Below are 25,597 nucleotides of genomic sequence, written 5' to 3'. Positions count from 1 at the left end.
AAGAAACCTAACCTTATATCCAGAATCATACAGTTGACTTATACTAAGAAGATTGTATTTGAGTTTTTCAACAAGTAAAACTTTCTTAATAACGAAATCGGTTTTGACTTCAATGCTACCTATCCCAATTACCTTGAGTTTGTCATTGTTTCCAAAGGTAACTGTTCGTAAGCTCTAGTAGATTAATTGAGTGAATTTGGTTTGATCCCCAATCATATGTTTGGAGCAACCACTATCCAATATCGATTTGATTTCCTACAACAGGTAGGAGCTAAAAATTAGTTCAAGTTAAATTTAATCTAATTTTTAAGTTTTAATTTTTAATTTGATTTCTAAATTTTAATCTTAAAGTTAAAATGTTTAAATTTAATTTTTAATTTAACATGATTTTTAAGTTAAAATTGTAAAATATGGCAACAAATATAATTAAATAATAAGGTTTAATGGATGAAAAACCTTAATGGAATTTTTGGAAATTTTTAGGAATTTTTTGGGATTTAATTGGAGCCTGTACAATGTATTTTGAGGGGATGCACTAATGGGGCCGATAAAAGCATGTTAGGAATACCCGGAAGTAGGAGTTGATTAAGGAATCAAGTTAGGATTTAATTGCAATAAACCTAAGTATTTTTTATAAAATCCTTCAATGTCGAACCCTTCCTTCTCAAAAACCCCTCACGCGGCCAATGCCTCTCGCGCCGATCCTCATCCCTTAGCCTCACCCAGCGACGCCGCCGAGCTCTCCATCTCTCCTCCCTCACGAGACTCTTCTCCACCGCCGTTGCCTCATCCGTTCCACCTCTTGACCCAATCGGCGTCGACCCCTTGCCCTAGCCGTCGCACAAGCAGAGAAAAGGAGCCACGACCGCCCCTTCGCGCCGACCGTCTGCAGCCGCGGGTCATCGCTGGAGAAGAAGACACTCCATCTCCTCTTCCTCCCGAGACGCACTGTCGGGCCCTCCTCCTTCACTCTCCCTCTCGCGAACAGTAGCCGGCAAGTACTCTTCCTTTGTTGATACTAGTAGGTCTAGTAGGCAAGGTGATGTCGGGTTTTTGCGAGTGTCAAAGATGTTCCTGTTTGTTCCACGCTCTTATCTTGGATTTAGATGACAACGCACGAATTTGGTGTTGCGTTCTTGTGGGGGGGTTGCAGTCTAGGCTTTTGTTTCCCAAAATTTGTTGTGGAATTGGCATGATTTTAGCTTGATGTAGTTCCGAGTTTCAAATGCTACTCCAATGTCTGGTTGATTGTGTTCTGCAATTTGTATGATTAGTGTGTTTTCATGCATTTGAATTTTTCCTGAGCTGTTGTGGCTGTTTTGCGGAGTTGGGTTCAAATTCTGGAATAGACCCAAGTAGGCTGTGTATTTTGATTCCTGCACCATTGTGATAGTATCAAATTTCTAGTGAAATTGGGATATAGTTTATGGATTTCAATACAATGCTGCAATTCGAGGGATCTTAGTGTGTTTCCTTGGTGGTTTTGTGATCTCCGTGAATGCTGGGATAACAGGATTGGATGGTTGATACAGAGGTTGATTCGATGTTGACCTTGGTTTTTTTGATTCCGCTGTAAACTTTGTGATTAAATGGGTTTCTGTTTTATCTTTTTGGTGGTTTGAAATATTGGGTAGTGTAGTAGGAATTCTACAGGATTGAGTAAGGATGAGGAGCTAATTGAGATCTGGAATTTTTGGGATTAAGAACTTGGGCTTGCATTACTTCTAGTTTTTATCCTTTTTGTACTCATTAAATGTCAGACTGATTTGGTGAATGGATTTGGAATATTTTGAGTCGAGTTTGAAGCTACGATGGGTTCCCTGTGTTGCTGGAGTTTGGTGCCTGATTTTGAATTCCGGGTCAGATTTGGAATTTCTGATTTGATTTGTCTATTTGAAGTCGAGATGGCTTAATTAGGGTTTTCTGTTTGAATTGGGTTTAGGTAACAAGTTGAGGTATGAGGGGTTTTGGTTGTAATCATATGATTTGTTGCAAGACACTGCTACGAGCCAAGTGTTCTAAAGTGGAGACAGCCTAGCACGATCTACAAGTAAAGGTGGGTACTTCTTGCTTTGTTTCCTTTTAGTACTTTGACCTTAGTGAATGAATTATTTTGGATTAGGACTGTTTACCTTGACTCCACTCTTACTTTCCTGCGCTTGATACTTCCACGCAATCTTTGAGAAATTCGTTTCCATATCTATACAGTCTCTTGTTGTTGTCCATGATCAGTAGCAGATACTAGATACCATGTTTGTATGTTTTGACTATTGCTTATTTATGTACTAAATTGAGCATGCTGGCTTCATGTAGCATACATGTTTCTGCTTATATATATATGATGACTGTTGAATTGTTCGCATCATGTCATTGCATGCATGTCGCATCCTCGGCCACTCGAGAGAGTGGTAGCTGGAGTTGATGCCACTTGTCTTATCGTGTCACACTCGGCCACTCGTGTGAGTGGTAGCTGGAGTACGAGCAGCAGGGAGCCCGTCGCAGATGCATTCGTGTGAGTGGTAGCTGGAGCGGTGTACAGTCTGTCACTGACCCGGCCTCTCGACCATACAGGGGTCATGGTGCGGAGAGGTGGGCGGGAGTGACCATCGGTGCATACGCTGTTATTATATTTGCTTGGGCTGCTGTTGTTTATATATGTTGTTATTGCTTACTTACTACTGTTGTTCACTTATGCTGATATGCTTATTTGTGTTGAGATATATTCTCACTGTAGATGTTTAGTCATCAAAAATTTGTATATACCTTGCTTATTACCTCTGTAGTATGAGCAGTACTGTAGTATATTAGTATCAGTTCTGACCTACTATACCTAGCCTAGGATATGGTTCCAGGTATGAGCATTTATTTTGGTTCTATTGTAGTATCTGCTATTTCTTTTATGAGACTGTATACTCTTGGCTCACTTTCTACTTATATGTTATGTTCATGCACTATCTCTTTCCTTACCCGCTGAGTTCCAATACTCACCACCTCACAAATTGATTTTCTTTCGCCAGGTAACAGGTAGATGAGTCATGGATGCTTGGAGAGATGCCGGCTGCCAGTCCTGGGTCCTACGTTACACTCGAGGATAGTTTTCGTTTTAGTTTTGTTATTGTTTGGGGTGGTATAATGATTTTGTGTATTCTGTTTTCAACAAGTCGATGTGAATTTTGGGTCAAGTCTGTGATGACAGATATTTTTGTTAGTGTCGTTGTTGGTTTTACGTTCGTATCGTTTTATGTCTTCCGCTGCTGTGTGTTTATTTTCAGCCGTGTAGGCTTATTAATAATTGTGTGGTTGTATTTATTTTTGTCCAGCCGAGTAGGCTGAGTATATTAAACTGTGTGTTCTATTATTTTTATTTTATATATATATATATTCTGTTGGTGCAGGAAGCATCCGACGATCGAACCTTAGTTTTGATAATGGCAAAGGATTCAAAGTTAAATTAGTGTGTGATCTAAAATGTTTGAATGAGTGCTTCAGGAAAGTCCTAGCTGTGGTTAGGCAGGTGAAAAACCCTAAGGGGTGGTAACCTTAGGTCCTAGGGGGCGGTAACCCTAGGTGGAGGAAAACCCTAAGGGGCGGTAACCTTAGGTCCTAGGGGGCGGTAAACCTAGGTGGAGAAAAACCCTAGGGGGCGGTAACCCTAGGTCCTAGGGGGTGGTAACCCTAGGCGAAAAGTCGAGTCGGTCTGGAGGACCGGACTGGCATCAGGTAATCTCTCCTGAGGGGAGTAGGTGAGGACGCGTTCCCCGTAGAGGGAACAGTAGGCGTCGGGTCGACCTAGGGTTTCCGGTTGGAAATCCGAAGTCAGACTCGGACAGTCCGAAGACTGTCAGTTATTACCTACTGTGTTTTATCAGATTCTAACACTGTCTTGCAGGGTATTTTGCTCGGACTAACCTTTGTTTGCAGGTGAGAAACCTGCTGGAAGAAGGTGGTCCGGGTGACGGGATGGATCCGGGCGCCCAAAGGTCCGGGCGCTCGGAACAGGTCCGGGCGCCCGGGACCAACTTTTATCCCATTCGCGACTTCGCCACGTGGAGCATCCTGGTTGGTTGGCCACGTCACACTCCAGGTGCCCGGAAAGGATCCAGGCGCCCTGAACCTCATATAAAAGGAGGGTTGAGGTGCAGCTTCAAAGACAACTATTCGACAAGCTTTCCTTCTGCTGTGTGCTGCTCAAGAAACGACTCTAAAGTGCTGTTACAGTCGCCGACGACCTAAAGCTTCAGTTATTATTTTGTTGTCGGTATTGTTTCAATTCCAGTTGTACTTATTTCCTTGTACTTATTCATGATATTATAGTTGTTGCCCACCGGAAGCGATCAAGGATCGCGGGCCTTCGAGAAGGAGTCGCCTTAGGCTCCAAACGAAGTAATTCCCTGTGTCTCTGTGTTTGACTGTCTTTATTCCGCTGCTTATTACTCTATTAGTTTCACGTACGATTTACGAATTTCGAAAAACGAAATAGCCACGAGCGCTATTCCCCCCCCCCCCCCCCCTCTAGCGCTTTCGATCCATCAATTGGTATCAGAGCGGGGACATTTTGAATCGGTGCAACCACCATTCAAAATAATTTTTCATGGTATTTTTTTATTTTCGGAGTCGATTAGAATTTAGCCTCATAGCTATATTCTAATTCTTTTTCCCTCGAATCGGTTTTTCTCGGAATTGGTGCAACACCACCCGAGTTCGTGATCCTTTTTTTTCCTTCCGCACTACTAAGCCAGGACCAAGTCCTGGGACATTTTTTTGTGGTTGTCTTTTTGCTTTAGGTAAAACTGAAATGACCCTTCAAGAAGGCTACAGTATTGCCCGCCCTCCGCTATTCACCGGAGACGACTTTGGGTACTGGAAGGGTCGGATGGAGGCATATCTCCAGACTCACTTTGAAATCTGGATGATTGTCAAAACCGGATTCAAGCTGCCAACTGACACCACCGACAAACCACTACCATACGAGGACTGGGATGCATCCTTAATCAAGAAAGTGGAAGCTAATGCCAAGGCAACCTGCACCCTCCAGTGTGGCCTATCAAAAGAAGAACTCAACTGCATCGGCCCCTTCAACAGCGCCAAAGAATTGTGGGAGAAGCTAATTGAACTTCACGAAGGGACATCCGACACTAATGTAAGTAAAAGAGACTTAATTTTTAATAAATTATTTAACATCAAATTGCAGGAAGGTGAAACAGCTGCACAACTCCATGCCCGGATTCAAGATATGCTCAATGGACTTCATGCGATTGGACAGAAGGTAGACAACCGGGACATAATAAGGTATTCTCTAAACGCCTTTCCAAGGAACACCTTGTGGGCATCCATGGTAGATGCCTACAAGGTCTCCAAGGACTTATCCACCATTAAATTAGATGAACTGTTTGCAGAATTCGAACTTCACGAACAGACTAATGCACGCCCGACCGAGAAAGGGTTGGCTTTGGTTGCAGGAACAGGGAGATCGCGCGAATCAAGAATCAAGCGGAGAACCGAACCTGAATCAGAAGAAGAACCAGATTCAGAAGACGACGATGCACTTACAACCGAGATAGTCAACTTAGTTAAGAAGCTCTGCAAAAAGAAGAGCTTCAACAAAAAGGATCTCAGAAAGGCCATCCAGTCTAAAGAAGCCCAACCAAGCTCGAAGGTTAAATTCGAAGTGACCTGCTATGGGTGCAATCAGAAGGGTCACATCAAGGCAAATTGCCCGAACCAGAAGGATTCAAAGAAACCCAAAAGAAAGAAGGCATTGAAGGCAACATGGGACGAGTCTTCTTCCGAGGAATCCGACGACGAAGAACAAGAATAGACGAACTTTCTTGCCTTGACAGCCCGGGACTTCACCGACGGATCCGGAAGTGAGGACGAATCGGAAGCCGAGTCCGAGAGAAGCCACGGATCCGCATCCGTTTCCGAAGGGCCGAACCCCTCTGTAAGTAAAAGTCGTTTATACAGTTTAATTAATTATTTAATGCATAAAGTAGCTAAGTCCAAGATTCGAATCAAAGCGCTTCTGAAGGAAGTAACACTCCTTAAAGAAACGCCAAACAACGAATCCTTAACTGATCAAGTTCAGACTAGAACCTCAACTCAAGTTCAAAAACTTGAGGAAGAGAATTCCAATCTGAAAAGTCAGGTAAAGGATTTAAAAACTACCCTAGAACGATTTTCCTTAGGATCCAAGAATCTTGACTTGATTCTTGGAACACAAAGGGCAATCTACAATCGAACTGGACTAAGATATAAAAATAAATATAAATCTTACCTATCCTTAATAAACAAACCAAATAGAAAAGTGGTCCAAGCATGGGTTGCCAAATCCAACCTGATCAATCAAGTTGGACTTGGACACTATTGGGTTCTTAAGGATCAAATACATTACCTCAATAAACCTTATCGAGACTATGATCCAGGGGGAGCTAAAACAATAAAAATTCAAAATTAATCTAAAAACTCAAATTTAAAAATTTGAAATTAATCTAAAAACTCAAATTTAAAAATTCGAAATTAATCCAAAACTCAAATTTAAAAATTCGAAATTAATCTAAAAACTCAAATTTAAAAATTCGAAATTAATCTAAAAACTTAAAGATTAAAAAATCGAAATTAATCTAAAACTCAAGTTCGGAATTAAAAATTCAAAATTAATCCAAAAAATTGAAAACTCAAAATTCGTAATTAACATTTAAAATTAAAAAAAAATCGAAATTAATCTAAAACTTAAAAATTAAAAATTTGAAATTAATCCAAAACTCAAATTTAAAAAATTCGAAATTAATCTAAAACTTAAAGATTAAAAAATCGAAATTAATCTAAAACTCAAGTTCGGAATTAAAAATTCAAAATTAATTCAAAATTCAAAATTAATCTAAAAATTCAAAACTCAAAATTCGTAATTAACATTTAAAATTAAAAAAAAAATCAAAATTAATCTAAAACTTAAAAATTAAAAATTTGAAATTAATCTAAAACTCAAATTTAAAAATTCAAAATTAATCCAAAACTCAAATTTAAAAAATTTGAAATTAATCTAAAACTTAAAGATAAAAAAAAATCGAAATTAATCTAAAACTCAAGTTCGGAATTAAAAATTCAAAATTCAAAATTAATTCAAAACTCAAAAGTTGTAATTTAAAATTCAAAAATCAAATAAAAGGAGGGTCCAGAATAGCTGGCAACTCCGAAATCTATTTACCCGACAGGGTAACCGAACTTAATCTACCCGAAATGGGTAAACAAGAGTAGATCACCCGGATGGGTAAATAGGGATAGATTAAAAAGGGTTAAATTTTAACTTGAAGCACAGTACTGGTGAAATTTTTTAGATGATAGTACGTTGGGAAAACTTGGGCATCGCATGTCTAGGAAGATATGGCTTCGACCTGGTGCATTTGGCTAAGTGGAACTAACCGAAGCTACCCTTAAATGGATCCTAACTAGTTAGACCAAGGTTTAGTATTAAAGCTCAATGGGTAGGACTATTTGGGAAACCTCGAAGGCATGGTTACTTTAATGAGCTCCTTGTGACTCACCATAGCCCAGAAGTTTATCCAAAGAACGCTTACTTGTTGAACCCAAATCTAAACTCGAATCTAACATAAAGTTAAACAAAATCCTATAAATTGAACTAATTCATCTCACAGAAAAATAGGATCCCCTGATTGAAAACATACATCGGGTGAGATGACTAAGCAAATTTTAAATCTTACTTAAGTTAAGTTAAACATTTTCAAAATTAACTTAAACAATTTCAAAATTTGAATTAATAATTCTCAATTAAACATCAAATCACCAAATAAACTCAGATTATGTAAGATGCTAAATTAGGGACCTACTTCAATCAAACTGTCTTTTGATCCATCAACTACTTTATGTGTAGGAATTGGATCAATGGATGTTGGACAGTGGATGCTCCAGACATATGACTGGAGATAGGTTGAAGTTCACTAAGCTAAAACTAAAGAACCTAGGATCAGTTGCATTCGGCAATGATGGAAAACTGAAAGTAATCGGAAAAGGTAATATCGAGCTTAATTCTGATTTTATTATTCGAAAAGTACTGTTAGTTGAGAATTTTAATTTTAATTTATTAAGTATAAGTCAACTATGCGATACTGGTTATTCAGTCAATTTTACCAAGTCTGAATGTATAGTTAAACATGTCGATAATCCAAAAATCACACTTAAGGGCACTAGGAAAGATAATGTTTACACCATTCATCTACCGTCGTCCTCAATAAAATGTTTTCTAACACAACAAGAGGAAACTGAGTTATGGCACAGATGACTCGGTCACACTCACACAAGACTCATTTCAAAAATGAGTCAAAATGGACTAGTTAGAGGGTTGCCCAAATTAAAAGTTATTGAAAACTCAATCTGTAATGCATGTCAACAAGGAAAACAAACCAAGTCCACCCACAAGTCAACCAATACGGTTAGAACTACCCATCTACTTGAGCTCCTTCACTTAGATCTATTTGATTCACATGGAGCCAAGTCACTAAGCAAGAACCAATATTGCTTAGTCATAATTGATGACTACTCCAGGTTCACCTGGGTAAGATTTCTAAAAACAAAAGATGAAACCTTGGAAATATTTAGTAATTTCTGTAAATTAACAGAAAATGAAAAAGATACTAAAATTAAAAGGATAAGAAGTGATCATGGAGGAGAATTTGAGAATCACAACTTCACTGAATTGTGTGAGATAAATGGGTACAAACATGAATTCTCCTGCCCTAGAACCCCCCAACAAAATGGTTTAGTAGAACGTAAAAATAGAACCTTACAAGAAGCTGCTAGAACCATGTTAAACGAATATAATCTATCTAATCAATTCTGGGCTGAAGCAATTAGTACAGCATGCTACATTCAAAATAGGATCTTAATTAACAAATTTCAAAATAAAACCCCCTATGAAATTTATTATAATAAAATTCCTAACTTAAACTATTTAAAAGTATTTGGGTGTAAAGTCTTTATTTTAAAAACTAAAGATTACTTAGGAAAATTTACATCAAAAACAACCCCAGGAATATTTTTAGGGTACTCAACCACTATTAGAGCATATAGAGTATATAACAAGAATACTCTAAAAGTAGAAGAAACAACAAATATAAAATTTGATAAAGACACTATAAATGAAACTGAAGATACAGAAAATGCTAATCCAATAAACAGAGAAGATGACGAAACTCAACCTGAACCTATTGAATCTGAAGAACAAATCACTAATTCAAATGACATACGACCAACCAGAACAAGCACAAATCACCCATCTGACCAAATATTGGGTGATCCAACTGTAGGAGTAAGAACTAGGTCATCCTATAGAAACCAGAGTCAAATAGCCTTAATTTAAAAAATTGAACCCAAAACCATAGAAGAGGCCTTACCAGACCCAGATTGGACTATAGCAATGCAAGAAGAACTGGCCCAATTTGAAAGAAATCAGGTATGGAAATTAGTGCCTAAACCCATTGACAAAACCATAATTGACACTAAATGGGTTTTTAGAAACAAATTAAATGATCAAGGTGAAATAGTAAGAAATAAAGCCAGGTTAGTAGCCAAAGGGTTCAATCAAATAGAAGGGCTAGACTATGATGAAACCTATGCTCCTGTAGCAAGACTTGAATCCATTAGGATGTTGTTGGCCTATGCAGCACACAAAGGATTCAAGCTATTTCAAATGGATGTAAAATCTGCATTCTTAAACGGATTTATTAAAGAAGAAGTATACGTAGGTCAACCCCCAGGATTTGAGGACATAGAACATCCAAATTATGTCTTCAAATTAAAAAAGGCCCTGTACAGACTAAAACAAGCACCTAGGGCTTGGTATGAACGACTGTCCAACTATCTAATATCAAAAGAGTTCAACCAAGGTCAAATAGACCCAATCCTTTTTGTAAAAACCTTTGAAAACGACATCTTTATAGCACAAATTTACGTCGACGATATCATTTTTGGATCAACCAACTCAAAATTTTTAAAAGAATTTACCAAACTAATGGAAAATGAATTTGAAATGAGTCTAGTAGGTGAACTCAATTTCTTTTTAGGTTTACAAATTAAGCAAACCAAGGACGGAATTTATATTTATCAAACTAAATATGCTAAGGAATTAATTAGTAAATTTGGAATGGAAAATTCTAAAATCATTAATACACCAATGGCTACTAATGTTAAAATTGACTCAGACTTAGAATGAAAACCAGTAGACTTGAAATACTATCGAAGTGCGATAGGAAGTCTACTGTACATAACTGCAAGTCGACCAGACATCATCTTTGCAGTAGGTATGTGTGCAAGATACCAATCTTGTGCAAGAGAGTCTCACTTAACATTAGTAAAAAGAATCCTTAGGTATGTTAAAGGAACCCTAAACGTAGGACTTTGGTACCCTAGATCTTTCACCCTTGATCTAACCGGCTACTCTGACTCTGACTATGCTGGGTGCAAGCTAGATAGAAAAAGCACAAGTGGCAGTTGTCAATTTTTAGGGCACTGCTTAGTGAGTTGGTCAAGTAGAAAGCAACACTGTGTTGCCTTATCTACCACTGAAGCTGAATATATAGCACTAGGTGAATGCACATCTCAATTACTATAGATGATACATACCCTTAAAGACTATCAACTTGAATATCAAAAAACAAAAATCTCAATCGATAACATAAGTTCAATAAATCTAACAAAAAACCCAATTCATCACTCAAGGATGAAACATATAGAAGTAAAACACCACTTTGTAAGGGATCATGTAGCTAAGGGTGACATTGTACTCAATTATGTTGAGTCAAAATCAAACTTAGCTGACATCTTTACAAAACCCTTACCTGAACTTGAGTTCAGTACACTTAGAAGACAAATAGGAATGTGCTGGGTAGAATAGATACTTTCAATCCAGTCCTTTTGTTTCAGTTTTATAACTTTTAGACAAAACTGATTTTTCAAAATCCCTACTTTACTAGACTTTCAAAAGTTGGATTTAGCCTAGGATTTCCCCTAGAAATCATGTTCCCCCAGGACTCAGCCAGAGCATCTCACAAACACCTAGGTTTACCTTGATTGTGTTTGTAAAACATAGAACGGTGTGAGATGCATAGGGTACAGCCTGGACTCGAGAATGCTTATTTCTGTGCATCAATATGAGTCTGGCCGTTAAATACATGATTAACAGTAATCAAATCAAGTCTTCCAGCCTTAGTCAAATCTAACTGGATCAATTGACTTGACTTGACTAACTAAGTGAATACTGTTGCCCTCTAGGCAGTCAGCAAGTAGCTAAACGGTTAGACAGTTGGTGAAGGAAATAAGAAGTTTAAGCATGTCTGTACTTAAAAGATCTGATCAAAACAAATCTTGACTCATGCTTGGACTTTAGGGCTCTAATACCCTACTAAAACAAAGGGCAAGCTATTTAAAAATAAGGTCATCACTTCTCCTTTGCCTTAACTATTCTTGAAATACATTTCAAAAACATGTCTTAAGCAGTTTTCTCAAAAACTTTCTCCAAATTTAAAACATTCAAGTGTTCTCTAAAACTTTAAAGTTTTTAAGTATTATTTTCTTTAAAACTTTTAAAAAAAATTTTAAGTTAAAAATTTCTTTTAAAGCAGTATTAATTAAAACTTTGAAATTTTTAAGTTAAAAATTTTTCCTTGGAAATTTTCCTTAAAACACCTGAATATTTTTGAAGATGAAAATTTTGTTAGGAAATTTCTGAAGCTGAAAATGTTGTTTGAAAATTTGCTGAAATTGAAAATTTTGTTTGAAAATTTGCTAAAATTGAAAAATTTTGTTTGAAAAATTGCTAAAATTGAAAAAAAAAATTTAAGTTGAAAATCTTGTTTGAAAATTTCTCAAGTTGAAAATTTTGGTTGAAAATTTTTGAAGTTAAAAATTTCTCAATTGATAAAATTTTGAAAACTATTGCTATTTTAAGGTGTTGCCTTTCACTTGCTCCTTGACTAAGTTAAAACGTTTTCTGCTAATTTCTGTCTTGAAAAATTAAGTTTTTTTCAAAACTAGCTTATTTTTGATATATGGCAAAGGGGGAGAGTAGAGAAATTCAAAGAAAGAAATAAAAATAGAAATTCAAATTCAAAGAAAGAGTAGAGAAATTATTTTAAAGGGAGCTTGTATTAAGGGGGAGCTATGTTTATGCTTATCTTGCTATCACGCTTATCTTGTGTCTTGTGCTTATATATAACTGCATATTTTTATACTTAACATTGAATTTCGGTTGCCATTATCAAAAAGGGGGAGATTGTTGGTGCAGGAAGCATCCGACAATCGAACCTTAGTTTTGATAATGGCAAAGGATTCAAAGTTAAGTTAGTGTGTGATCTAACATGTTTGAATGAGTGTTTCAGGAAAGTCCTAGCTGTGGTTAGGCAGGTGAAAAACCCTAAGGGGTGGTAACCTTAGGTCCTAGGGGGCGGTAACCCTAGGTGGAGGAAAACCCTAAGGGGCGGTAACCTTAGGTCCTAGGGGGCGGTAACCCTAGGTGGAGAAAAACCCTAGGGGGTGGTAACCCTAGGCGAAAAGTCGAGTCGGTCTGGAGGACCGGACTGGCATCAGGTAATCTCTCCTGAGGGGAGTAGGTGAGGACGCGTTCCCCGTAGAGGGAACAGTAGGCGTCGGGTCGACCTAGGGTTTCCGGTTGGAAATCCGAAGTTAGACTCGGACAGTCTGAAGACTGTCAGTTATTACCTACTGTGTTTTATCAGATTCTAACACTGTCTTGCAGGGTATTTTGCTCGGACTAACCTTTGTTTGCAGGTGAGGAACCTGCTGGAAGAAGGTGTTCTGGGCGCCCGGGATGGATCCGGGCGCCTGGAGGTCCGGGCGCCCGGGACCAACTTTTATCCCCTGCGCGACTTCGCTACGTGGAGCATCCTGGTTGGTTGGCCACGTCACACTCCAGGCGCCGGGAAAGGATCCAGGCGCCCTGAACCTCATATAAAAGGAGGGTTGAGGTGCAGCTTCAAAGACAACTATTCGACAAGCTTTCCTTCTGCTGTGTGCTGCTCAAGAAACGACTCTAAAGTGCTATTACAGTCGCCGACGACCTAAAGCTTCAGTTATTATTTTGTTGTCGGTATTGTTTCAATTCCAGTTGTACTTATTTCCTTGTACTTATTCACGATCTTATAGTTGTTGCCCACCGGAAGCGATCAAGGATCGCGGGCCTTCGAGTAGGAGTCGCCTTAGGCTCCGAACGAAGTAATTCCCTGTCTCTCTGTGTTTGACTGTCTTTATTCCGCTGCTTATTACTCTATTAGTTTCACGTACGATTTACGGATTTTGAAAAATGAAATAGCCACGAGCGCTATTCATCCCCCCCCTCTAGCGCTTTCGATCCATCATATTCCAGCCGAGTGTGGCTGAGGTATATTTTGTATGTAGTAATGCTTCAGATTGTCACCCGTACAGGGGAGATGCTGCCGAAATTTCTTCGGATATGGACTCCTTTGGGGCGTTACAATTTAGTGGTATCAGAGCCAAGTTGCGAAACCTATTTATGTGTTTCAGATTGTGTGATTTATTTTTCGTGTTCGGTATTTTCGAGTTAATCTGATACCAATTTAGTGGTATCAGAGCCTGGTTCGAGTCAAATGTTGAGATTTGTGTCTTTGAGATTTCGATATTGTTTCGATTTATGATTTTTGGTGTTTTGATTGTTTTGTTTTCCCTTTGTAAGTTGATCTCTCGATGTGACTTTCGAGTTTTGGGACCAGACAACGGCAGGAATCTCCGAGCTATAGGGAAGTAAGGTATACTTTTAGTGATTATTATACCTCTTATATTCACTGTCTTGTTTAGGTTATTGTTAGACAAGTTGAAAGACATAGAAATTAAGGTTATATTGGATGTCTGCATGATCACTAAAACAGACGCAAGGATTTAGTACCGAGTGCACTGGTTTCTTTCTATTACTTGGATTTTGCTTGTATGGATCTAAATATTTGACACAGCTATTTATAAAAGGAAGTAGAGGATAATAGTTTTATTTATGAGGATGATAGAAAGAAATGGTTGTCCAGGATTTGGAGTTGCACATCCTATAGTTTCTATACCTTGGTATTTGTTCGATGATGAAAGTCCAATCAAAATGGCTGTAGAATTTTGTAGAATTTTGTTGCTAATAGTAGCTTGATGAAAATCCTTTTCCTTAGTCATGTGTGCTAATGTTTTTGCTTACTTTATAACGATATACTTAGGAAAATATTAGCTTTTCCTAACCACGTGGTTTAGGTAGTTAGAAACACAACCATTGCATGACAATTTAATTTTCTATTTGTGGGGTCCTCAACTGATGCGAAGCTCATATCCCGCCTCATAACAAATTATGCTCATTCTCCACTGCATGGTTTAGGTCCTCATCTAGTGCGTGGCCTATTTCTCCCAGGAGTCTTTTTGTTTAGTGTTGATCGCCTAGCCCTCAAGTAGGTGCTCAAGCCCTTTTATCGATGTATTCCTTAAGAGTTTAAGTGTTGTTTCAGAAGATAACTTGACCTGCCTCTGGAGATTGATGTCTAATTCATCCTTGAATGAGTTGTTTATTCTCTCAATTGCATCTATGGTTTTTGCCTTCCTCTTAGTTGAATCTTTTCAAGTTCTCTAACAATAAAATTCTCCTTGCTGGAAACCTGTCTCTTAAACATGCTAGCCCATTTCTTCAAACAGTATTTAAGAGCCCTACTTTTGGATGGCCAAGTAGAGGAAGGGGATTTGGTGCTTAAACTGGGGAATAGATCTGAGACAAAGTACCGAGAAATTTTCAGATCTGAATTTTTTTTTTTTTAGCTGCATATGGAGCCTCAATCCATCTTGAAAAGTGGAGGTGAGTGATCTAAAGGACTTGAAGGCAGTTGAAGAAGACTGCCCGGACTCTATAAGCCTGCTTGCACATGCATGCATACCAAGTGAACTTGTTCTCTAAACTTGGAAGGAGTGTTGTAGGTTGGGTTGAGATCTGTGATTCACCTCACATACCGGGTAGAGTTTGTAATATATGAGTATGTTGCTTGGTTGTTATCCTTGGATCAGGATCCCTGAGTTGAGTAGTAAATTTGGGGACCAAATTTTTATTAGAGGGGGAGAATGAAAAGTACAACAACAAATATAATTAAATAATAAGGTTTAATGGATGAAAAACCTTAATGGAATTTTTGGAAATTTTTAGGAATTTTTTGGAATTTAATTGGAGCTCGTATGATGTGTTTTGAGGGGATGCACTAATGGGGCCGATAAAAGCCTGTTAGGAATACCCGGAAGTAGGAGTTGATTAAGGAATCAAGTTAGGGTTTAATTTCACAAAACCTAAGTATTTGTTATAAAATCCTTCAATGTCGAACCCTTCCTTCTCAAAAACCCCTCACGCGGCCAATGCCTCTCGCGTCGATCCTCATCCCTGAGCCTCACCCAGCGACGCCGCCGAGCTCTCCATCTCTCCTCCCACACGAGACTCTTCTCTACCGTTGTTGCCTCCTCCGTGCCACCTCTTGACCCAATCGGCGTCGACCCCTTGCCCTAGCCGTCGCACAAGCAGAGAAATGGAGCCACGACCGCCCCTTCGCGCCGACCGTCTGCAGCTACGGGTCATCGCCGGAGAAGAAGACACTCCACCTCCTCTTCCTCCCGACCCGCACTGTCGGGCCCTCCTCCTTCACTCTCCCTCTCGCGAACAGCAGCCGGCAAGTACTCTTCTTTTGTTGATACTAGTAGGTCTAGTAGGCAAGGTGATGTCGGGTTTTTGAGAGTGTCAAAGATGTTCCTGTTTGTTCCACGCTCTTATCTTGGATTTAGACGACTACGCACGAATTTGGTGTTGCGTTCTTGTGGGGGGGGGGGGGGGTGGGCGTCTAGGCTTTTGTTTCCCAAAATTTGTTGTGGAATTGGCATGATTTTAGCTTGATGTACTTCCGAGTTTCAAATGCTACTCCAATGTCTGGTTGATTATGTTCTACAGTGTAACGCCCGAAATTTCTCAAAACTATTTTAGAAATATTCTATGAATTTTATGGAATTTTAGAATATTTTTATGATATTTTTAGAGTAGCGGAAGTAGCAAAAATAATTAGAAAAGCAAAATAGCTTAAGCGGGGATCGAACCCGGGACCTCTCGGGTCCACTAAACCTTTAGACCGCTTAAGTAACCAGTTGAACCCAGCAGGGCCGTGCTGAAAGAAAGGGGAGTCAGTTATATTTATATTTAAGTTGGGCCGAGTTACCCACTTAATATAAATAGAAAATTTAAGTGGGGTTTGGTTTATTTTTAATTGGTTCGGCAATTTCTCCTCCTCACCCTAACCTCACGCCGCACCTCTCCCTCTTCTTCTTCCTCTCAGCGCCAATCCTAGGGTTCCCTCCCTAGGGCCCCAAGGTCATCTTCCGGTGACAACTCCGGCACGAGGACGCTCTTCTTCGCGAGAGGAACGCATAGACGTGAGAAGATTGTCGAAGGGGTCGTCTCCACCGGAATTCTAGCGAATAGAATTGTAAGGAAATTAGCATACGAGGTAAGAAACCCCTCACCTGCAGTATAAGTAGCTTCCGTTTGAATGCATGCTTTTAGACTAGTTTTACTCGGATTTTTGTCGACACCTAGGGTGTATTTAACCCTCCTCGCAGCTTTAGGGATTAGTCGAGCACCTCTAGATGGGCCGGACGCGTTTTCCCTCTTCAGTTTGAGGTTTTAGACATTGTCGGGTGCCTAGAAGTGGTCTCCCTACTAGAGAGGAGAGTTAGAGCACATCAAATGCTCGATAAAAAGACTGGGACAGCTTTTGATTCAGTGGGCATTTATTCAGCTCAGTTAAATGCCGTATAAACGTATTGATCCAGTTAATTAGCTTTATTACAGCTTTCATGGGACTAGATGTCCAATGGGTGGGCTCCCACAGTCACCTCTAGGTTCAAACAACCTAGCTCTAGGTTCAGATAACCTAGAAACGGCTAAATAAAACAGTACAGCTATTCAGTATTTTATTTTCAGCAGTGGCACTGTACAGGATCAGATATCCATTGGGTTGGACTCCCACAGTTGTCCCTAGGTTCAGATAACCTAGTAAACCCTACTAGATTTGGAACTTGCAATCCCGGGTCTAGCTAGGGATGCGCGCACAGCACGTACAGTTGCCAGGGCCCTCAGCAGCATGAGTATTATTTTAATCTACTTATGTATACAGTTTTCAAAACTCGTAGTCACCTATGTGATCAGGATTTAATTCAGTATCAGCTTAGTTTAGTTCAGTTTCAGTTTCAGTTTAGTTCTTCCTGATTGATGCCATGAGTTAGCTCCATGCTTAGATTTCGATATGCATGCTATGTTTCAGTATTTGTGCTTAGTAACTTTGCTATGTCATGCCTATCTATGTTCAATACGTATTTCAAATAGCATGTTTTCAAAACATAAATTGCATCGTGTGCATGTTTTGTGAGGTAGCTGGTTTCTTACTAAGCTTTAAGCTTACAGGTACTTTTTCCTTATACTGCAGATAAAGGTAAAGGGAAAATAGACTAGCGGAGGCTGGAGGACAACACGATGAAGATGTGTGTGGAAGGAACTTGGAATAAAAGATCTTAGGGATCTAACAAGCTTTATTTATGCATTAGAACTTTCCGCAAAATTAGTTAACTGTTAGAACCTTATTATCCCACACTTAGTACATTTGCATGCCATGAATTAGTGAACCATGCATGATATCATGTTTAAAATGTTAGCTAATACATGTTAAAATGTTTCTAGCTTTTATAGACTTGATGTGTATGAGTTGGGCACGAAATAGTGCTGAAATCAGGGGTTCTGATTCGAAATCAGAAACCAGATCAATCTACAGATCGATCAGAATTGGGTTGTGCCACTGGATCGGTCAGCTGACCAATCCAGTCGCGAACAGAGAGTTAGCGTCTGTTATGGATCGGTCAGCCGACCGAACAGAGAGTACAGAAGCTCACTGATCGGTCAGCCGACCGATCAGTGAGCCACTGGATCGGTCAAGCCGACCGATCAGTGTGCTCCTGGATCGGTCGGTAGACCGATCCAGCCGCATACAGAAGCAATATAGCTTATGGATCGGTCAGCCGACCGATCCAGAGTTTTTCTCCGTGCCAGTATCAAGCTGGATCGATCACTGGATCGATCCGACAGGCCAATCGATCCATGGATCGATTGAAATGCCTGATTACAGCTAGCAGGACATCCGAGAGGCATAGATTATTTTCCCTAGCATGTGTACAACTCCTAGGTACACCTAGAATATTAAGTTCAGATTTTACAGTAATCAGTTTAGCAAAATTTTAATCAATCCAGATTTCCGCAATAGTAATTTAGCACAGCATAATGTAGCGATCGGCCTCACAGCCTAGTCAGTAGAAGGTGGGTCGTTACATGCAGTTTGTATTATTAGTTTGTTTTCATGCATTTGAATTTTTCCTGAGCTGTTGTGGCTGTTTTGCGGAGTTGGGTTCAAATTCTGGAATAGACCCAAGTAGGGTGTGTATTTTGATTCCTACACCATTGTGATAGTATCAAATTTCTAGTGAAATTGGGATATAGTTTATGGATTTCAATACAATGCTGCAATTTGAGGGATCTTAGTGTGTTTCCTTGGTGGTTTTGTGATCTCCGTGAATGCTGGGATAATAGGATTGGATGGTTGATACAGAGGTTGATTCGATGTTAACCTTGGTTTTTTTTATTTCGCTGCAAACTTTGTGATTAAATGGGTTTCTATTTTGGCTTTTTGGTGGTTTGAAATATTGGGTAGTGTAGTAGGAATTCTACAGGATTGAGTAAGGATGAGGAGCTAATTGAGATCTGGAATTTTTGGGATTAAGAACTTGGGCTTGTATTACTTCTAGTTTTTATCCTTTTTGTACTCATTAAATGTCAGACTGATTTGGTGAATGGATTTGGGATATTTTAAGTCGAGTTTGAAGCTACGATGGGTTCCCTGTGTTGCTGGAGTTTGGTGCCTGATTTTGAATTCCGGGTCAGATTTGGAATTTCTGATTTGATTTGTCTATTTGAAGTCGAGATGGCTTAATTAGGGTTTTCTGTTTGAATTGGGTTTAGGTAACAAGTTGAGGTATGAGGGGTTTTGATTGTAATCATATGATTTGTTGCAGGACACTACTACGAGCCAAGTGTTCTAAAGTGGAGACAGCCTAGCACGATCGACAAGTAAAGGCGGGTACTTGTCACGCCCCAGAGGAGTCTCTGTCCGGAGAAATTTCGGCAGCATCTCCCCTGTACGGCGGACAATATGAAACTTTCTACATATCACAAATACATCAGCCACAAGCGGCTGGAATGATAACAAAAAATAAAATAAAAAAAAAACAAACACCATGCAGTTTATAAAGATATTCAGCCACTGGCTGTCACAACCACGCAGTTAATAATAGTAAACAACAACAATAGGACTCTGACTCGAAATCCACCCTACTCCACTACACTCGTAAAGCTCAAATCCAACGAACTCACCTCTTCTGCCGTCCAGGCAGGCACGTAGTAGAATGAAATCCAATATCATATCAAAAATCCATCAAAAGGTATCACTCCAAACAATATCCATAATAAAAATCCAAAGACAATACTAAAACAACGTCTGATATAGAAAAAGGCCAAAATAAAACCAATAACGAACTAGTAGAGAACTAGCTCTACGTGCATATGGGGGCTATCCGGGCAGCCTCAACCTGAAAATATCAACAATGGAGGCGGGGTGAGTCCAACACTCAGCAGGTACAACCGATATACATAATAAAACAAATAACGGACAACACTAATCATGCGTATACTGAATACGAGAAGGAATAAATGCAACTGAAACGAAATCAGGTGTACTAACCGGATCAAGGTACAAAGGTAACAGGTCGTCAGATCAAGAAATAATCTGTATGCATGTCAATCAAATGCATCCATACAAATGCAGCATATAAGTGCAATCACAACAATAAAATGCAATAAATGCATATGGTGACGTGCACTCGGACATCACCGCTCCCGATGGATCGAGTGGACGGAATCTTGTCGAGTACTCCTCCTCCGCCCCAAATCATAAATGGGGAGCTCAATGCTCTCATCTCCTGGTACACAACGACGGGAGGAAAACTACCCATGAGCCGACCAACGGAGCCAAACAGAGTCCACCATCTGCCGGCTACCACTGCTACCCTAAATGCCAACGGAGCCAAACAGAGCGGGACTGACCACGCTGAGTCCTCAGACCAACGGAGCCAAACAGCAGAACCGCCACACTCCAGCCAGATATACAACTAATCCATGGGTGGTGTGTGCAGTACATGTAACTGGCGATGGGCTCAACCATAGTAGAGCCGACAATCGTACAGCATGCAATCATGATGCATGACACTAAAACATGGCATGGTCCATATAAATAAATACAAGTGTGTACCACTGAAAGATGTGTCAAATAAATGGTACACAACCAAATAGGGCATCAAACAAACCCTAAGTCTAGAACATAACATATCATGTGGTTGGGTCACTACTCAAACATATATGATCATATAGATAATATGCAGAGCAGAATAAATAAACAAACAACATGCTATAATCATGTAGTGACCAACCGAAACAAAGAGTAACACAATTATTGTTATTTGTTAAACAATTTATCATGCATATCAAAGACATAAGTCAAAGTACCCGCCTCCGATAAAATGGTCCAATCCAGGAATCAAGATACCCGTCGAGATACGGTCTCGAATCAGAGTCCTGCGTTATTAAACAGATAAGGTATTTAGCTATATAGCTAAATAAAAATCTCCAAACCTATTTAATAATCTTATCCATTCCTTAATTCAACACGTATACCTAGGTTAACATTAGTTATTAACCTATCTATCAATCATCAACAAAATGGTTAAAACCCAAATTCACTCAAACCACATATCACGATTATGTAGAATTAGGGCACCCTAACCAGTCCACAACAAAAATGAGATATAGTACATATACAAAATTACCTCTACAACTTGTCCAAATCTGATTGGAAACGTTGCTTCTGTAGATCAACAGTCGGAGCAAGGATAAATTGCCAATCTCCCAAACAGATAAACCTAAATCACAATTAACACGACAAAAATCAATATCAGACCCAATTCCTCAAGGATCACACCCATAATTCAAACAACTTACCCTAATCTGAAATTTCTCCAGAATGAACGAGATCCAAGTACTGTTTTGGTGAACACAAAACTCTTCCTCTTGATACCGAAGAGGAGAGGGTGTCTCAAAGGTTCGTCCCTCGTTGAATCTGGAAGAAGCCCCATAGGAGAAGCAGTGGCGTTGGCCGTTGGCACAGAGGTGATGGCAACCGGAGCTAGGGTTCACTGGCCGACACTGTGCAGAGGAGCAGCGACGGCAGTAAAGCACTAGGGCACGACTTGGAGCAAAGAGGAAAGGATCGGGATGGGGGGCTCGGTCGGCCCTGTGCTCGGTATCCCCACGGCTAGGGCAACAGGGGGTCGGCGGTGGCTCTCGTCGCCGGCGACAGAGACCAAGGCAGAGAGGAGGGTCGCCGGCGTCGGCAGAGGAGAGAACCGCCGGGGCCGGCGGTTAGGGCAAGGAGGAGAAGGCGTCGGCGGCGTCGGGTGCGCGGAGAGGATGCGAGGCGCGCTCGGGTTCGGCAAGGGGAAGGAAACGGCGACACTAATAAAGGAAAAATAAATAAATAAAAAGAAAAGGAAATATATATACATTTCCTCTCTTAAATAGGGTAGCCTAAACAGGCCTTTCCCGGACCCTGTTTTTGTCCCCATTAACTTGTCCATACGAGCTCCGAAAAATTTCCAAAAAAATTTCTAAAAATTCCGGAAAATCCCCTTATCATTTTCGGTATTTTACAGTACTTCTTGCTTTGTTTTCTTTTAGTACTTTGACCTTAGTGCATGAATTATTTTGGATTAGGACTGTTTACCTTGACTCCACTCTTACTTTCCTGCGCTTGATACTTCCACGCAATCTTTGAGAAATTTGTTTCCATATCTATACAGTCTCTTGTTGTTGTCCATGATCAATAGCAGATACTAGATACCATGTTTGTATGTTTTGACTGTTGCTTATTTATGTACTAAATTGAGCATGCTGGCTTCATGTAGCAAACCTGTTTCTGCTTATATATATATGATGACTGTTGCATTGTTCGCATCATGTCATTGCATGCATGCCACATCCTCGGCTACTCGAGAGAGTGGTAGCTGGAGTTGATGTCGCTTGTCCTGTCGTGCCGCACTCGGCCACTCGTGTGAGTGGTAGCTGGAGTAGGAGCAGCAGGGACCCCATCACAGATGTAGCTAGTTAGTTACTATGCAACTGTCCCCTCGGCCATTCGTGTGAGTGGTAGCTGGAGTGGTGTACAGTCTGTCACTGACCCCGCCTCTCGACCATACAGGGGTCATGGTGCGGAGAGGTGGACGGGAGTGACCATCCGTGCATACGCTGTTATTATATTTTCTTGGGCTGCTGTTGTTTATATATGCTGTTATTGCTTACTTACTACTATTGTTCACTTATGCTGATATGCTTATTTGTGTTGAGATATATTCTCATTGTAGATGTTTAGTCATCGAAAATTTGTATATACCTTGCTTATTACCTCTGTAGTATGAGCAGTACTATAGCAAATTAGTATCAGTTCTGACCTACTATACCTAGCCTAGGATATGGTTTCAGGTATGAGCATTTATTTTGGTTCTATTGTAGTATCTGCTATTTCTTTTATGAGACTGTATACTCTTGGCTCACTTTCTAGTTATATGTTATGTTCATACACTATCTCTTTCCTTACCCGCTGAGTTCCAATACTCACCACCTCGCAAATTGGTTTTCTTTCGCCAGGTAACAGGTATATGAGTCATGGATGCTTGGAGAGATGCCGGCTGCCAGTCCTGGGTCCTACGTCACACTCGAGGATAGTTTTTGTTTTGGTTTTGTTATCGTTTGAGGTGGTATAATGATTTTGTGTATTCTATTTTTCAACAAGTCGATGTGAATTTTGGGTCAAGTCTGTGATGACAGATATTTTTGTTAGTGTCGTTGTTGGTTTTACGTTCGTATCGTTTTATGTCTTCCGCTGCTGTGTGTTTATGTTCAGCCGTGTAGGCATATTAATAATTGCGTGGTTGTATTTATTTTTGTCCAGCCGGGTAGGCTGAGTATATTAAACTGTGTGTGCTGTTGTTTTTATTTTGTATATATATATTCCAGCCGAGTGTGGCTGAGGTATATTTTGTATGTAGTAATGCTTTATATTGTCACCCATACAGGGGAGATGTTGCCTAAATTTCTTCGGACATAGACTCCTTTGGGGCATGACAAAAATAATTTTTTTAAAAAAATAATTTTGAAAACTAAAAATTTTTTAAATTAAAATAAATTTTGAAAATAATTTTTAAGTTAAAATAATTTTGAAATTAATTTTCAAGTTAAACTAATTTTGAAATTAATTTTTGAGCTAAAATAAATTTGAAATTAATTTTTAAGTTAAAATAAGTTTCAAAATAATTTTTAAGTTAAAATAATTTTGAAATTAATTTTTAAGTTAAAATAATTTTGAAAATAATTTTTAAGTTAAAATAATTTTGAAAGAAATTTTTAAGTAAAAATAATTTTGAAAATAATTTTTATGTTAAAATAATTTTAAAATTAATTTTTACATTAAAATAATTTTGAAAATAATTTTTAATTTAAAATAATTTTTAAGTTAAAATAATTTTGCAAAAAAATTTTAAGTTAAAATAATTTTGAAAATTACTTTTAAGTTAAAATAATTTTGAAATTAATTTTTAAGTTAAAATAATTTTGAAAATAATTTTTAAGTTAAAATAATTTTGAAATTAATTTTTAATTTAAAATAATTTTGAAATTAATTTTTAAGTTAAAATAATTTTTTGAATATAATTTTGAAGTTAAACTAATTTTGAAATAAGTTTTTAAGTTAAAATAATTTTTAAAATAAATTTTAAGTTAAAACAATTTTGAAAATAATTTTTAAGTTAAAATAATTTTGAAAATAATTTCTGAAATTAATTTTTAAGATAAACTAATTTTTCAAATAATTTTTAAATTAAAATAATTTCAAAAGTAGTTTTAAATTTAATTTTTAAGTTAAAATAATTTTGGAAATAATTTTTAAGTTAAAATAATTTTGAAAATAGTTTTAAAGTTAAAATAATATTTTTTAAAAATGATTTCATAATAATTTATTTTAATTTAATATGATTTGATTTGATTTTAATTAATTAAAATTTTGATTTAGTTAATTAAATTCAATTTAATTTTGGTCCTTAGTCATCTAACCCGATCTAAGTTTTCAATCAGGGAATCTTATAATTTTTGTAAGATGAGTCAAGTTCAATTTCAGGATTTGGTTTAACATTACGTTAGATTCAAGTTTAGCTTTGGGCTCAACGAACAGACATTCTTTGGATAAACTTTTGTCCTATGGTGAGTCACCTGGACATCATTAGAGTAACATGCCTTCGAGGTTTTCCAAATAGTTCTATCCATTGAACTTAATACAAAACCTTGGTCTAACTGGTTAGGATCTGTAAGGGGTAGCTTCAGTTAGTTACACTCAGCCAAATGCATCAAGTCGAAGTCATATCTTCCTAGACATGCATAGACTGAGCTTCCCTAACATACTATCATCCAAAACTTTACCAGTACCATAGGTCAAGTTAAACTTAGTCCCTTTTTAAGCTAATCCTAATTACCATGCCGGGTAGGTTATTTTTGGAGGTTCCCACTAATTTGGAGCCTCCCCCTGAATTATTGATCTGGATTAAATTTTAGTTCTGGGTTTATGTCAATTACTTTTATAATTGTAATGGACTTGTTGATAGTTTGGATTTGATTCGGTTCTATAGTTATTCATATTATTTGATTTCAGTTTAGTTGATTTAGTTTTATAGTTAGAATTCTGAATTGGGTTTTTGGATTTTACATAATATATTTTATTTTTAGGTATATAGTATTGATTAATTCCTACTTGCATGGTTAGACACGCTTTCGAAACCCAAGCTTTGGGTTGTTTTTTATATTGAGATACAAGTGAAATAAATGATTTATTTGTTGAGCTAGACTTGTATCCAAGTCCAGATTTGTTGTATACTCCTTTTTAATTATTCAATATTATGTCCAAATTTTTAGATCTAGTTATGAACTTTTCTAATAACCCTTTAAGTTTATTAATTTTAATTTTTAGTGTTGAATTTTTCTCCTCATGTTTTACGACTTGATTTGGATTTGATTTTTCAATGTGTTCCTTGAGTTGTTGGTTTTCCTCAAGGAGCAATTTATTTTGATTTTTGTGTTCAGTTAATCTTTTATCTAAGCATGAAATAACTTTAAAAAACTTTTTGCTTAAATTAAAAATTACCTCATTGGAACCTTCGGAAACGAGTATGGACTCGTGGCTTGATTCGGGTTCAGACCCGTCTTCTGATTTATCCTCTAATTCTGATTCGCGGGCCATCATCGCGAGGTAGCTTTGGTGCTTTTGCTCTTCGGCTTCCGATTCCTCTGAAGACGATTCATCCCACA

General features: G+C 38.3%; 1 long non-coding RNA gene across 1 annotated transcript; it reads left to right on the top strand.

Moving 5' to 3' along the window:
• Positions 1–654: 654 nt before the first annotated feature.
• Positions 655–3,226, top strand: LOC122027535. The gene is made up of 2 exons (XR_006124443.1): positions 655–2,056; positions 3,018–3,226. It is a non-coding gene; the product is annotated as an uncharacterized LOC122027535 (long non-coding RNA).
• Positions 3,227–25,597: the final 22,371 nt, after the last annotated feature.

Source organism: Zingiber officinale, chromosome 10A (assembly GCF_018446385.1).
Source record: "Zingiber officinale cultivar Zhangliang chromosome 10A, Zo_v1.1, whole genome shotgun sequence".
Lineage (NCBI taxonomy): Eukaryota > Viridiplantae > Streptophyta > Magnoliopsida > Zingiberales > Zingiberaceae > Zingiber > Zingiber officinale.
This window is presented reverse-complemented; position numbering and strand designations above follow the sequence as displayed.